A 13,378-nucleotide genomic window follows, 5' to 3' on the forward strand; every position below is an offset into this window, starting at 1 on the left:
CACACACACATTTACACACACACAGAACTACAAAGTGCTCAGCTGTCACACACATACACATTTACACACACACAGAACTACAAAGTGCTCAGTTGTCATACACATACACATTTACACACACACAGAACTACAAAGTGCTCAGCTGTCACACACATACACATTTACACACACACAGAACTACAAAGTGCTCAGCTGTATGAAATTATCCATGTAGTAAGGAGTTAGAAAAGGAAAATATTGAAAGATAGTCGCCAAGGAAATCTCCTTTGAAACTTGTAGGACTTGAACTAGAACATGAAAGATGGCTAGGATTTGGAAAGGCAGAAAAGAGAGTGGAAGGAAATTCTCAGGAAATACAAGGAGGTTATGCTTTGACCATCTGGGGACCAGCCCTCATAAGGAGTTAGAAAGAAAGGAATCATCAGGAAAATTGTTTCTAAAGATAAAATATAGTAATGCCATGAAAGATGAACTAACCCCGAAAAACAGGTAGGGGCCAGGAGATCAGTTAGGAGCCTCTTAAAAAAATTGCAGCACAAAGTGAAGAGGGTCCAAAATGAGTCTAGAGAAAATTGGCAAAACATAGCATTTAAATGCAGAATTGCTACACGGAGTAAAGGAGCAGTTTACATACAAAGGTACATACCTGTGTTCCAAGGCATGTGCCTCATGACTGAGGGAAAAGAAGCATTATAAAGAGAAATAAGGCCTTTAGGAAAAAGAACCAAATTGGGATAGATGTTGAGATAGAAGAAATTAAAGAATTATAAGCTGGAAGTTTGAATCTTAATGCAGCAAATATAGAAATGGGGTATAGAACTAAATTTGGATATGATGAATGTATTTGGAAACTATCAACGTGGAACCATGAAAGTAGATATATTCTGTCTGAAAATAAATATAATGGTGGTTTGTAATACTTTTAAAGTTGCAGACATTTGGAGAATACAACAAAAATTATAAATCTTCTCCCAAAGTAAAATAAATGTTTATACTGACATTTACATAATTTTGTACATATTTTCAGAAAGTATGTGGGCCCCATTTACCTTACCTAAATCCCAGGATGGCAAGACAAGCATAATGAAAAGTTAAGGATAAAAAGTTACTAAGAAAAACTTGATCAAATACCAAGGGCAGGGGGTATTCTTGTTAAGGCAGGACAATGGAATCAAATATCTAGAGTGGGAGGATTCTTAATAACAAGACTCTTAGCTAAAACTGGATACAGCAGGTCAACAGCAGGTCCCAAATATGAGGCATAGTCAAAAAGAGATGGCTCAGAGAAGCTTGACTAAAGTTTGGAGGGAGCCTTTGTTACCCTCTTTACTTTGCATTCATGTCTTAAAAATATTTATTGAGTTCTAATTATATGACAAGCACTGTGTTCAGTATCCTGAGATCAGTTATACAGGTCTGTCCCTGTACTTTTGGAGCTTGGATAATTGCTACTCCTTCTTTATGTTTCAGCTCAGAGGTCTACTCCCTTGTGAAGACCTCCCTGAGTTCACCTCACCTTGATCTACATCTACCGACATCGGCTTACCTCTATAGGCTGTAACCTCCTATTTACATGTCTATGTAACCTTTTATACCACAAGTTCTATGAGATTATGGGCTATGACATCCTTGTTCACTCATCCCCAGTGAACTAGCACTAAAACCGCCCAAGTAGTAGCTCAGTAAATATTTGACAAAATTTGTAGAATAGAGATAGTAAAGTCAGAAGCCAACAAGTGATGCCAAATGCTAGTCAAGAAAGAAGCCAAAGATGCATCGTTTCTTAGATACAAGAAATTTAGAAAAACCCAAATGCGTAAGGAATTGAAAAGATGCTATCAAAAGGATGACTCTAAGAACCTTTTGAGCTACCCAAGATTTGATGTTCTCAGCAGGCCAAACAGCTAAGAGTATGAGATTTCAGATACAATTCATTAGAGCACAGAATATGGACTTGATCCTGCGGCAAATGACTCTTGACCCTGGAAAAAACTATAATACTTGTAGCTGATAGAAGCACCCATAGGTCAGTTTAAGTCATGGTTTAGCACATTTCTTTCTGTGGACCTCATTTTCACCATTAGTGAAATCTGGGGGACAGGGGACAAAGAGTGGGATGTCTGAATACACAGGGAAATACATATGAGTGATAATTCTAAGAGGCGGTGACTCTATGGCCTACAAGTGTGTTTTTGAGACAGTACATGCTTATCAAAGAAGTTCATTAAAGAGACGATGACATACGGGTCATGGTAAACAGGCCGTCTAATTAATGGTATATCATATTTCTCTTTGTTCAGTCAATTCCAGGCACAACTATTATTTCTTATTTTTAACTGAATATCAAATTATAAAAGAGCTTTGAATCAGACAGTAAGAATAGTTTTTTTACTGAACAGCAGTGGACCCTGAAGATCAGACTGGACTCTGAAGATGAACTGCCTGGACTTGAGTCTGAGCTCTGTCATCTGTTAGTTAAGTGGCTATAGGCAAGTACTTAAACTTTCTGTACTCTAATTTCCTCATGAGATAAATGGGAATGACAGTACCCTCCTCATGCAGTTTTTATAAATATCACACAAACACATTCCTGTGAAGGGCAAGTGTTACCTGGGACATAATAAAAGTTCCACAATTGCAGCCGGGCGCAGTGGCTCATGCCTGTAATCCCAGCACTTTGGGAGGCCGAGGCAGGTGGATCACGAGGTCAAGAGTATGAGATCAGCCTGGCCAATATGGTGAAACCTCGTCTCTACTGAAAAGAAAAAAGCAAAAATTAGCCAGGTGTGGTGGCATGTCCCTGTAGTCCCAGCTACTCCGGAGACCGAGGCAGAATTGCTGGAACCTGCGGGGGTGATGCGGGGGAAGTTCCACAATTGCTTGACATTACTAAAGAGGAAGAAAACCAAGATGGTTGCCTAATAAATGTCACACAAAATGTCAGGCATTTTTATGTAAATTATATTGTTTGATTCCAGCTATTACAAAAACTATAGATCAGAAGTCTAACAGTCAAGCCTTTCCTCACATCTCAGTGTCTCAGTATATTGGTGAATCCAGTCATCTGAGTATGTGGGACTGTACTTGGTATCACCCCAATTCTGGGTATCATATGAATCTTATGATTCATACTATGAGAAAAGGACCAGGTTAAAAACAAAAGACATTAAGAAGTCTGTTCATCACGAATCTGTATGGTTTTTGCCATGTTTTGTTTTGTTTATCTCTAAATTCAATACCATGGGTGACTTTTTCATGCCTAATTAACCTAGTTGAAATGACAACTCAGTACACAATCATATTATGAAGATCAAGAACATGCTTTTATTCCGCTTAGTATCTCTGAGAGACCAGAATGATATCTCAATGTTAAACGGTTTTAATGTTTGCTATTAATAATTCTGTTTCCCGATGGATTTCCTATTTAGTCCAAGTTCATAAATAAGACATATTTCTAACCCATCTATTCAGCACAAATAACACAAATTTAATCTTGTTAACCCATGTCTGCATAATGACTTTCACTTTTTACGAATAATGACACAATGATAATTTATACCCCTACAAATAAAACCATCTTGAGTGGTATAAAAAATAAAGTAGGCCAGGGGCGGTGGCTCAAGCCTGTAATCCCAGCACTTTGGGAGGCCCAGACGGGCGGATCACGAGGTCAGGAGATGGAGACCATCCTAGCTAACATGGTGAAACCCCGTCTCTACTAAAAATACAAAAAAAATTAGCCAGGCATGGTGGCGGGCACCTGTACTCCCAGCTACTTGGGAGGCTGAGGCAGGAGAATGGAGTGAACCTGGGAGGCGGAGCTTGCAGTGAGCTGAGATCTCCCCACTGCCCTCCAGCTTGGGCGACAGAGCGAGACTCTGTCTCAAAATAAATAAATAAATAAATAAAAATAAAGTAAGGCTGGATCAGAATGGAAATTTTTTTCGACTTTTCTCCCATCTCTGATTTCCTCTCAAATGATCATTTCATGTTAAGGATTGTTCATTAAATCTCAAACAGTTTTAAGTACCAGTATCAAGCACCTGCACACTTGAGAGCAGTGATTACAGGGGAAAAAATGATTGAACAACATCAGTGTTATTTATCATCACTCCTAGGGTACTGAATATAATGTTCCTTTAATTTTTGACATTTGTATTGCACATTTAAGCTTACAACAAAGTGATGATATATATTATGTCCTCACACAACCCTATACATAGTTGCCATTTTTCCCCCATTTGATATGCCATGAAACTGAGATGCACAAAAGTGTGTCAATAATAGAACAAGGGCCAAAACTTCTGAGTTCCCTCCCATCTTCACCACCATCCCCACTGCTGGATCATGTTCTCCTAATTCAAATACCACTTTCTTTACACGAGTCTACAGTGATTTTATACTTATTTTCTGGGTTTTCAGTGAGACTATCTGTAGCCGCATATTCACAATGCAGACCTGTAAGGGATCGCTGAACTCAAGTGCACTGACTTTCAACAAAATAATAGGATCCTCTCTTCACAGGTATTTATTTTTGAAAACCATTTATTTCAGAAAACAAAATAAATCCATTTTATCTCTTCACTTCTAAACTAAAGATGAAACAGCTGCCCTTGTTTGCATTGATACTGCAGGATTTGTAGCCTGATGAGCTACATACAGGTTGTTAAATTTCAGTAATTTGACAATGGAATAGTATGTGCACCTGGCTCTTAAACAGCTTTAAAGGCTTAGACTTCCTCTGAAATTATCTCTTCAGCCAGGACAGAAGAAATTTTTTTAAATATCTAAAATCTCTCCAGGTAAGGAATTCCAAACTTTACTGCACATTAGAATCACCTGGGGAGTTTTTGAAACATGCCTAACCCAGGTTCCTCCCCTAGAGAGTCTTATTTAATGGCTCTGCCATGCTGTCTGAGCAGGTGTAGTTTTAAAACCTCCCTGAGTGATTCGAATATGCATTCAGGGTTGGGAAACACCAACTTAAGACATAGCCCAGAGCGGTGCTCTCAGCACTGGCCATGCATTGGAATTTTGGGTGGCGGGGAGGGGAACTTTTTAAAATACTGATACCAATACCCGATTAAATCCGAATCTAAATATCTGAATAGGCTCCAGCGTTGGTGACTTTTAAAGCTCTATAAGTGATTCTGACGTGCAGTCAAGTTTGGAAATCATTTATCTAAAAACAATTACAATTTAGTATGTCGTCTACAAATGAGCAAAACCAAACAAGCAAACAACAACAAAAAACAACTAGAATCTGAAAACTTGCTAGAATTGAAGAGTTTCAGACTCCCCTCCAGAGGTACTGAGTCAGAATCTGCCTTTTACCAAGGATTCCAGGTACTGAGTATGCACAATAAAGTATGAGCAGCTCTGTTCTCGACCGCTTTTCTAAAGCCCTGAGGACAGTGTTAACTTCCATTTCTTCTTCTCCCATTTCTTCTTCTCATTTGATGCTTCTCTCAAGTTTGGGTGAGTATGTTCTACTGATAGGGACCATTGGGATAAATTGCTACCATGTATTCCTAATGGCCACACAGCACAAACATGATTAATTATAGCTAATTATCACTAATTAGCTATCTACTAAGCTAACTGCTGAGCCTGGAATTCAAGACCCTTCAGAATCTAAACAGATTTATTTCTTGCCTTTTCCCATTTATTCCCACCCTACACTCTACCCAAATATAGAGTGCTCTGTTCCATGTATGATCCACACCTTCTAGCCTCTTTACCTATATATCCATCTCTCCCTAACATGCTTTCCTTCCATGTTCAAGTATATCGGCTAACGTTCAGTTAATGCTATTGTACTGTGAAGATTTCTAATTCCACCCCATATCCAGCTGGTAATAATTTGTCCCAGCACAGAATACTCATAGCATCCTATCTGTATCTCTCTTCCGGCCCATTTAACAATCTTCTTCATGTTTTCTAAACTTATTTTCTATCCTCTATCAGATGATAAGTTATGTTAGAAAAGGATTCATGCTGATGCAGTTTGGAGGTGTGTCCCCACCCAAATCTCATTTTGAAATCTAATGCCCAGTGTTGGAGGTGGGGCTTAGTGGGAGGTGATTGGATCATGGGGGTGGATTTCCCATAAATGGTTTAGCACCATCCGCCTTAGAACTGTCCTCATGTGAGTGAGTGAGTGAGTTCTCTTGACAGCTGGTCATTTAAAAGTGTGTAGCATCTCCCCTCTCTCTCTCTTGCTCCTGCTCTGGCCAAATGACATGCCAGCTCCCTGCTTCACCTTCCATGATGATTGTAAGTTTCCTAAGGCCTTCACAGAAGTTGAGCAGATGTCCCACCATTATTCCTGTACAGCCCGCAGATTCATGAGCCAATTAAACCTCTTTACTTTGTAAATTACCCAGTCTCAGGTATTTCTTAATAGCAATGCAAGAATGGACCAATATACGTGTGCAATTCACTTCTGTAATATTCACACAAGCCTTATCAGAGCTGTGTGTATAGTATGTAATTTTTTTGTCTTTCTTCTCACAATTTCTTATGCTTAACCAGGTCAAGTCAGTACTCTTAGTATAGTCAGTATGTTTATACTGTCTGCTTTCGATAGCTTTAGATCAGATTTTCACAAAGAGGAGTCTTTGCAGAATGTGAATTATGAATCTCTAAAGAAGATATTGTATGGAGAAGTTTGGAAACTTTACATGCCCAAGTAGCTTTTTTAAAGAGCTGCTTACAGGTATCATTTGCTCTGCATGTCACACTTCGGGATATTTTTAATAATAGGGAGTGATAAGTCACTCAAGATAAATTTAGGACAATTCAGGCTTTCAGTGCCTACCTAGATAAATCATCAACATTTCTTCCTTTTCAATGGGAACACAAGAATCCTAGCCAAAAGAGACAGAACACCACAATGGTATTATTCTCTGGCTGGATAGGTGACAATCTAGAACCAAACAGCATCATAAAAAGAAAAAAAAACAAAAACAAAAAAACACTGTGCTGTTATTGCTAAGGAAACTCCTGTTTTATAGGTTGACTAACTAGGGATCTTTAACATACTGTCAGTTATGTCTGAGAAATAAGGAAGCACCTATTAAGTTCAAACTAGTCTAGGAAAACTTGCTTTATTGATGGTCTTGGATGTAGTGTATTCTATTCTACTTCCTTGAAAAATATGAAATAAAATGGGGTGAGCAAGTAGAAAAGTATTTTTATTATTTCTTGAAGTCTTAGAAGCATTTATAATTTTGAGAAACAACAAAGAAAGCCACAGAATCCACTATAACAGATGGTTCTAATTAGCATGTTAGAATTCATTGAAAACTATGTCAAAGTTGATTGGCTATTTGTGAAAATATTTCTGACCGATTGTTCTTAAACTATTTCCATAAATATATTGGGACATCTTATATCACTTTATTAATGTTGAGAAATTCAAAAGAATAAGATACGGTCATGTAGACACTATTTTCTTATTATATCCCAGCAATGTTGGTTTTCTGTCAAAGTCAATGATAAAGCATCCCTCTATTTCCTACTGGATGACTTTAGAATGGAATGGAGGAGAAAAGTAATCTTTATGGCCAAAGACTTAAAAGAAGATGGCAGGTATATTTATTTCATGAATTCCTGACATGTATTTATCAACATTTATCTGACATGTTGACTCCATATTCCAATCTCTATGACTACATCTTTCATTTTCTGCTTCCTACCAAAGGACAAACATATATTTCTAGAGTATTTCTTATTAATGGTTCCAGAAATATATGGACTAGAATTTTAGGATCCTTGGAACAGAAAAGTTTCATAATGACTGACTTTATGGTTTTTCAAATGTTGTTTAAATATTGGTTACAGTGATTGAACAATCTCACCTTTAACACAAATTTCCCCAGCCATAAGTTTTATATTTAAATTGTTTTAAATGTTCATAAATGTTTTGCCAATTAAATTGTCAGATAATTTGACAACACTTTTGCTATCATTCAGACCCGTGATTTCTCAATGTAGCTATATGCTGAAATTACCTGGACACATAAAAATATTGATGTCTGGGGCCCACTTTCAGAGACGCATATGTAATTCATTTTGTATGTGGCCTGGGGATCAGCATTTTTTAAATCTTTCTACATAATTCTAAGATGCAGACAAGGTTGAAAAACAAATATTTGACCAAATTTTTCAACGATGGGTTTTAATAACCCTTTTAAACTTAGATGTACTAATGGCATGAATCCTAGTCTCCATTTTTCCATTTTATTTCAGATTTTTCTTGTTGGAAACTCTCCAAGTTCATGAAATCCTTCTGAAAATGAGACTTTAAATCTGGACACAGATGACCTATTTAATGAGGCATTGATAAATAATAGTAAATGACCTGCAAAAGCCCTTTCCAGGAAGAGAAGGAAATGGAAATGCCCAGTTACCACCATCCAGAGATATTAGTCCCATTACCTCTCATAGCCATCTAAAATGTTGACCATTTGCTCCCATCCACTATGAATATAGCTACACTTTTCCTTCATTATTTTTAGACACTCCAACTCTTCTTATAATATACTAAGATTGAATACATGTTTTCTACTTTCTTGCTTTTTATATTTCTATGGAAGTCATAACAAACAATTTTAGATAACTAAGTGATAGCTATCTAAAGGCATGAATTTGCAAATCAAATTATAAAACCTGTTTAGAAGTCTAATGCATAAAAACTAATGTATAAAAATGTAAATTAAGGCAAAACTCAATTAGCTCAATGTGACATTCATGTGGCTTCTCTTTCTGGACTCCATGTTCTCTCCAGTGAAACACTGTCTATATTATATGCAACAAGGAAAATAGCCAAGGTGGATGGCCCTATGAGATATTGTTACAGCTGCCAGAAAATAACTCTCAATTGTTGAAAAACAGCTCAAAAGGTGAAAGAAAACCATTTATCTTGGATAGGCTCAATACCAAAAAGGGGACATAATTATGAGCCATAGTATTTACTGGTACATAGATATATTCTCCACTCACATGCTTAATTATTCCCTCTTTCAAACTGTAGAGATGTTCTTTTGAACTGTCATCAGCCTATTTGTCATATGCAAGCCCAAGGTCTTTTGGTAGGGAACAGTAGCTGCTAAAGAAGTTAGAGTTTGGTTAGCTCTCATCAACAACCTTGTTACCAAGTCATAAAGAGAGCAAATCTCAGACCAATTTGCCTACATAGTGACATTTATTAATTACACATTGATTAGCAAGTTAGCACAATATAAATTATGCAATCTGTATTAGGGCTTTAAAAAATACAGACTTCTCATTCTTCCAGCAATCAAAATGCCATAGGACAAGAACAATTCACTGGATATAGCCATATCAAGATTCCAGAAGCAGGATTCTGTTGCCCTTAGAGTTATTACCCCTACAGTTTTCATAGGGCTTGCAGAAATCAGAGTTTCCAGCTAACTAACAGATCTTTGGGGATTTCTTTGATTAAGAATGGTGGCCTTGGGCTGGGCGCAGTGGCTCACGTCTGTTATCGCAGTACTTTGGGAGACCAAGGAGGGTTGATCGTCTGAGCTCAGGGGTTTGAGACCAGCCTGACCAACAGGCAGTGAAACCCTGTCTCTACTAAAAATACAAAAATTAGCTGGGTGTGGTGGTGGGTGCCTGTAATCTCAGCTACTTGGGAGACTGAGGGAGGAGAATTGCTTGAACCCAGAAGGTGGAGGTTGCACTGAGCCAATATCGTGCCATTGCACTCCAGTCTGGGCAAAAACAGAGACTTAGTCTCAAAAAAAAAAAAACAGTGGTCTTGCTAGATTCTTAGACACGGGTCATGTGTGGATCTGAAGTGTCTCTTAAATATACTTGACAATCAATTTCATTTAGAAAACTATAATTTTACCAATACAGGACTCCTTCTAATATTCATCTACTAATCATATTAACTAAGAGTACACCAAATTCACCAGGAAAACCCATTTCTGGCATTCAGCATGAAAACTAGCAAAGCTTTGGTTGTAGCCCAAGTTCTATATAGCTGCCTATGGAGGAGAGGCTTACTGATGAGAATGATTGCTATCCCTTGTGTGTCCTTGATTAGGATTCGAGATGTAAGTGGGGGCTGCTTAATTACGAAAATATTTATTTGCTGTTTATATATATAAACAAACTAATACATATTATCTCTATATAATCATATTATCTTTAAATGGCTACTCGTTATAACAAAGCTGCTCTGACTCTATTCTGGCAGTTGTTTCCTTTCTGTTTCTTCATTATTTTTTACATGTCTGCTTCCCTTACAGAATGAAAAATTCCTTGAATTCAGAAATATGTTGTATATTTGTCACCTCCACCTCCACGTTTTTAGCATGAAACTTCACATAAAATATGTTTAATAAGTATTTTGAATAAACTATTTTCTAGAAATTTCTAATTCTTGTTCTATGTTTAACATTTTGCCTCTCAACACATCATATTCTTTGAAATCATGTCTCGAGATTTGTATCTGAAACAAAGGGTATCTAGAGAGAATTGCTTATTTTATTTGAAAAAGAAAGGAATCTAGGCAAAAAATAGCTTTGTGGCCATTAGACTTCAGAAATTAAATTATCACTCTTTGTCATTTTTAGGGGAAGAAAAAGAACCACAAGTGGCCTCACATGACTCAACATCTCAGGAGAAAACACATTTTCCAAACCAAGCCCATACAGTTGTCATCACTAACAAACAGCCCCACCGTAATCTCGAACTCCAGCATTTATTTTGTGAGAGAGAAGATAAATTGGAAAGATGCAATAATCATTACTCATCTACCTTGCTGGGGTTTCCATCTTTTTTGCTCCAGTTTCTGCCTCACAGGCACGCTGGAAGATAGATGTTAGACAGTTTGCCAGATTCATTTTGAGAAATCACGGACTGGGAGATTCAAACTGACATTTATTTTTGCTTCTATAATGGCTGAGTTTTGAGATACCTAAGCATTAAAGTACTTTAAGAGTGAGTAACTCTTAAAAGCCCCTGACAATTTGTGAGACTAATTGTATCTCCCATGGTTTTATCCATAATCTGAACTTGGCAGATCTTCCTCTCAGCAGAGAGCCTGTTCCTCAGAAACAATATAGATGGGTACAATGAGTAGATCATTAAATTCTTCTCCGTGATCATCAGAGCGTATCTGTGGGCCAGGATTATTACACTAGAGAATGAAGGCCCTAGTTCCTAATGCTGCAGCTACTGCGGTCTCCAGATGCACTCACCGCATCCAAGAAATTGGAGCCATTTTTTTCAGAGCTGAATTTCAAAGTCACCTTCTCTGGAGATGTACATTGTTTAGTTGTCCCCAAAGAAGCATGCACCAAAAACAGTAAGAAATATCATTTTCTGGCTCAGTTCTTGTATTGTTCTATCTTTCCAAGCACCTCGCAATTAGAGTTACCAGATGTGTCCTTGAAAGTAGAACGAGGCAGAGTTTCCACTGTGACTAAGTAAATAGACATCATCAAGGCTAAAGAAGTTAACAAATTTTGCTAAAATTCTGAATCTTTCTGAAGTTTCTTTATTATTGCTCTGAACTAAATAGAAATACTACAGCTCAGTTTTATAGAGGGAACAATACATACGCCTGGATGTGAGTCTCTAGTGAATTCTCGCACTGTCTGATTTAACTTCCATGACACTCTTCCATCTGTTGACTTAAATACTGTAAATATAAAGGGTATTGTGTAAGAGACCGTGAGAGACAAATGTAGAAACTAAATAGGTTTTTCTTCTGGGAAAATGAATATGAACAAGAGTTTATTGATTTAAGCAATTATAATGACATGTAGAAAATACATAAAAATGAAAACAGGTCTTGTAAAAATTTGGAATTATCTGAAGTGTGTTAACTATACAGAAAACAACCTCAGATATGATTATAAGAATAAAAATTGTAAAAGGAAAGAAATGTTATTGGATAATCGAAACACTAAAAAGATAATAGAAAGAAATTAAGGAACTGAAAATCCTCCTCGCTTAGGTCAAATAAAGTTGATCTCTGAAAAATAGAAATTATTAAAACCTCTTTCAACTACTGAGTCATGGCACATGTTCATGATTTGCATCAGTTGTGGAGTATATTACAAATAATTGGGGTACAGTAATAGCTAAAGCATGAGAAGTCTTTTTTTTTTAATGCTGTGTTTTTCCTTTATAAATTGGAACAGATAAAAGCTTCCCTTTTAATAACTTCAGTCACACTTTCTTGCCTTTCCGTTTACTATCTTATAAGGGAGACAAAGTTAGAGCAACTCCTTAGGTGTTGCACAACCTCATCTATCAGTTGTGCCAGAGCAAAACACAAGAAGCAAACAAACCAATGAACCAACAGGAAAGGTCGAGAACTTCTCCATAATCGATATTCACTCAGACAGAGACTGGCCTTGGTAGAGGGTAATTAACAAGTGCTCTATCTATATAACATGTGCTTACAATTCAGGAATCTACCCTCTACGGAAACCATGTTGGTATTATTTCTTAACTTCTCTGGCTTTATAGTGCAGAAATAGATTAATACAGAGAAGTTCACTCTCCAGAGGCTGAAATTTAATAAAAGAGATGATGAAAGTTTATGCTGCTACAATTTACTGAGCATTTATTCTTTTTCAGATTTGTGCTAAACACTTTACATATATTATCTCACATAAGCCTCATAAGAACATGAGTTTGGTATGATTGTCTCTATTTTATTAATGAAAAATATGAGGCTTTAAGAATTTAAGAAAACTAATCTGTTATGTAAATATTGGTCAGAGAATTGGAATTTCATACCAAATCAATCTAATATCAAAGTCAACGATTATTATTTTATATTGCCTCAAATAACAATAATGGAAGTCAGAAGATGACAGGTGCCATGAGAAGATAGTAAATTAAGAACTGTTGGATTGGGAAAAGAGAGAGAGAGAGAATTCTCTGAGACAGAGACATAGAAAAAGCTTTAAAATTCAGGTAGTATATAAGAAAATTGTAAAGTCCCTCGGTATACTCAGGGAATTGGTTCCAGGACCACCTACATAGACTCAAATCTGCACACACTCAAAGCCCCACAGTCGGCCCTCCGGATCCTGTGTGAATGAAAAGTTGGCCTTCTACGGGCATGGATTTTGCATCCCTAGAATATAGTATTTTGGATCCACATTTGATTGGAAAAACTTCTGCCAATAAGTGGAACCATGCAGTTCAAACTTGTGATGGTTAATATTGAGTGTCAACTTGATTGAAGTGAAGGATGCAAAGTATCATTCCGGGGTGTGTCTGTGAGGGTGTCACCAAAGGAGATTAATATTTGAGTCGGTGAACTGGGAGATGCAAACCCACCCTCAATCTGGGTGGGCACCATCTAATCAGCTGCCAGTGC

The 13,378-nt window shown here is 37.1% G+C and overlaps 1 long non-coding RNA gene across 1 annotated transcript in view; it reads right to left on the reverse strand.

The window, feature by feature from the left end:
• Positions 1–2,938, reverse strand: part of LOC139361829 (uncharacterized) — a 29,174-nt gene extending 26,236 nt beyond the window's left edge. Inside the window, exon 1 of the long non-coding RNA XR_011619531.1 lies at positions 2,611–2,938. This is a non-coding gene — a long non-coding RNA (uncharacterized lncRNA). The remainder of the gene's footprint in view (positions 1–2,610) is intronic.
• Between the last annotated feature and the right edge of the window lie 10,440 nt (positions 2,939–13,378).

The sequence above is a fragment of the Macaca nemestrina genome, chromosome 2, assembly GCF_043159975.1.
Source record: "Macaca nemestrina isolate mMacNem1 chromosome 2, mMacNem.hap1, whole genome shotgun sequence".
Taxonomy (NCBI): Eukaryota; Metazoa; Chordata; class Mammalia; order Primates; family Cercopithecidae; genus Macaca; species Macaca nemestrina.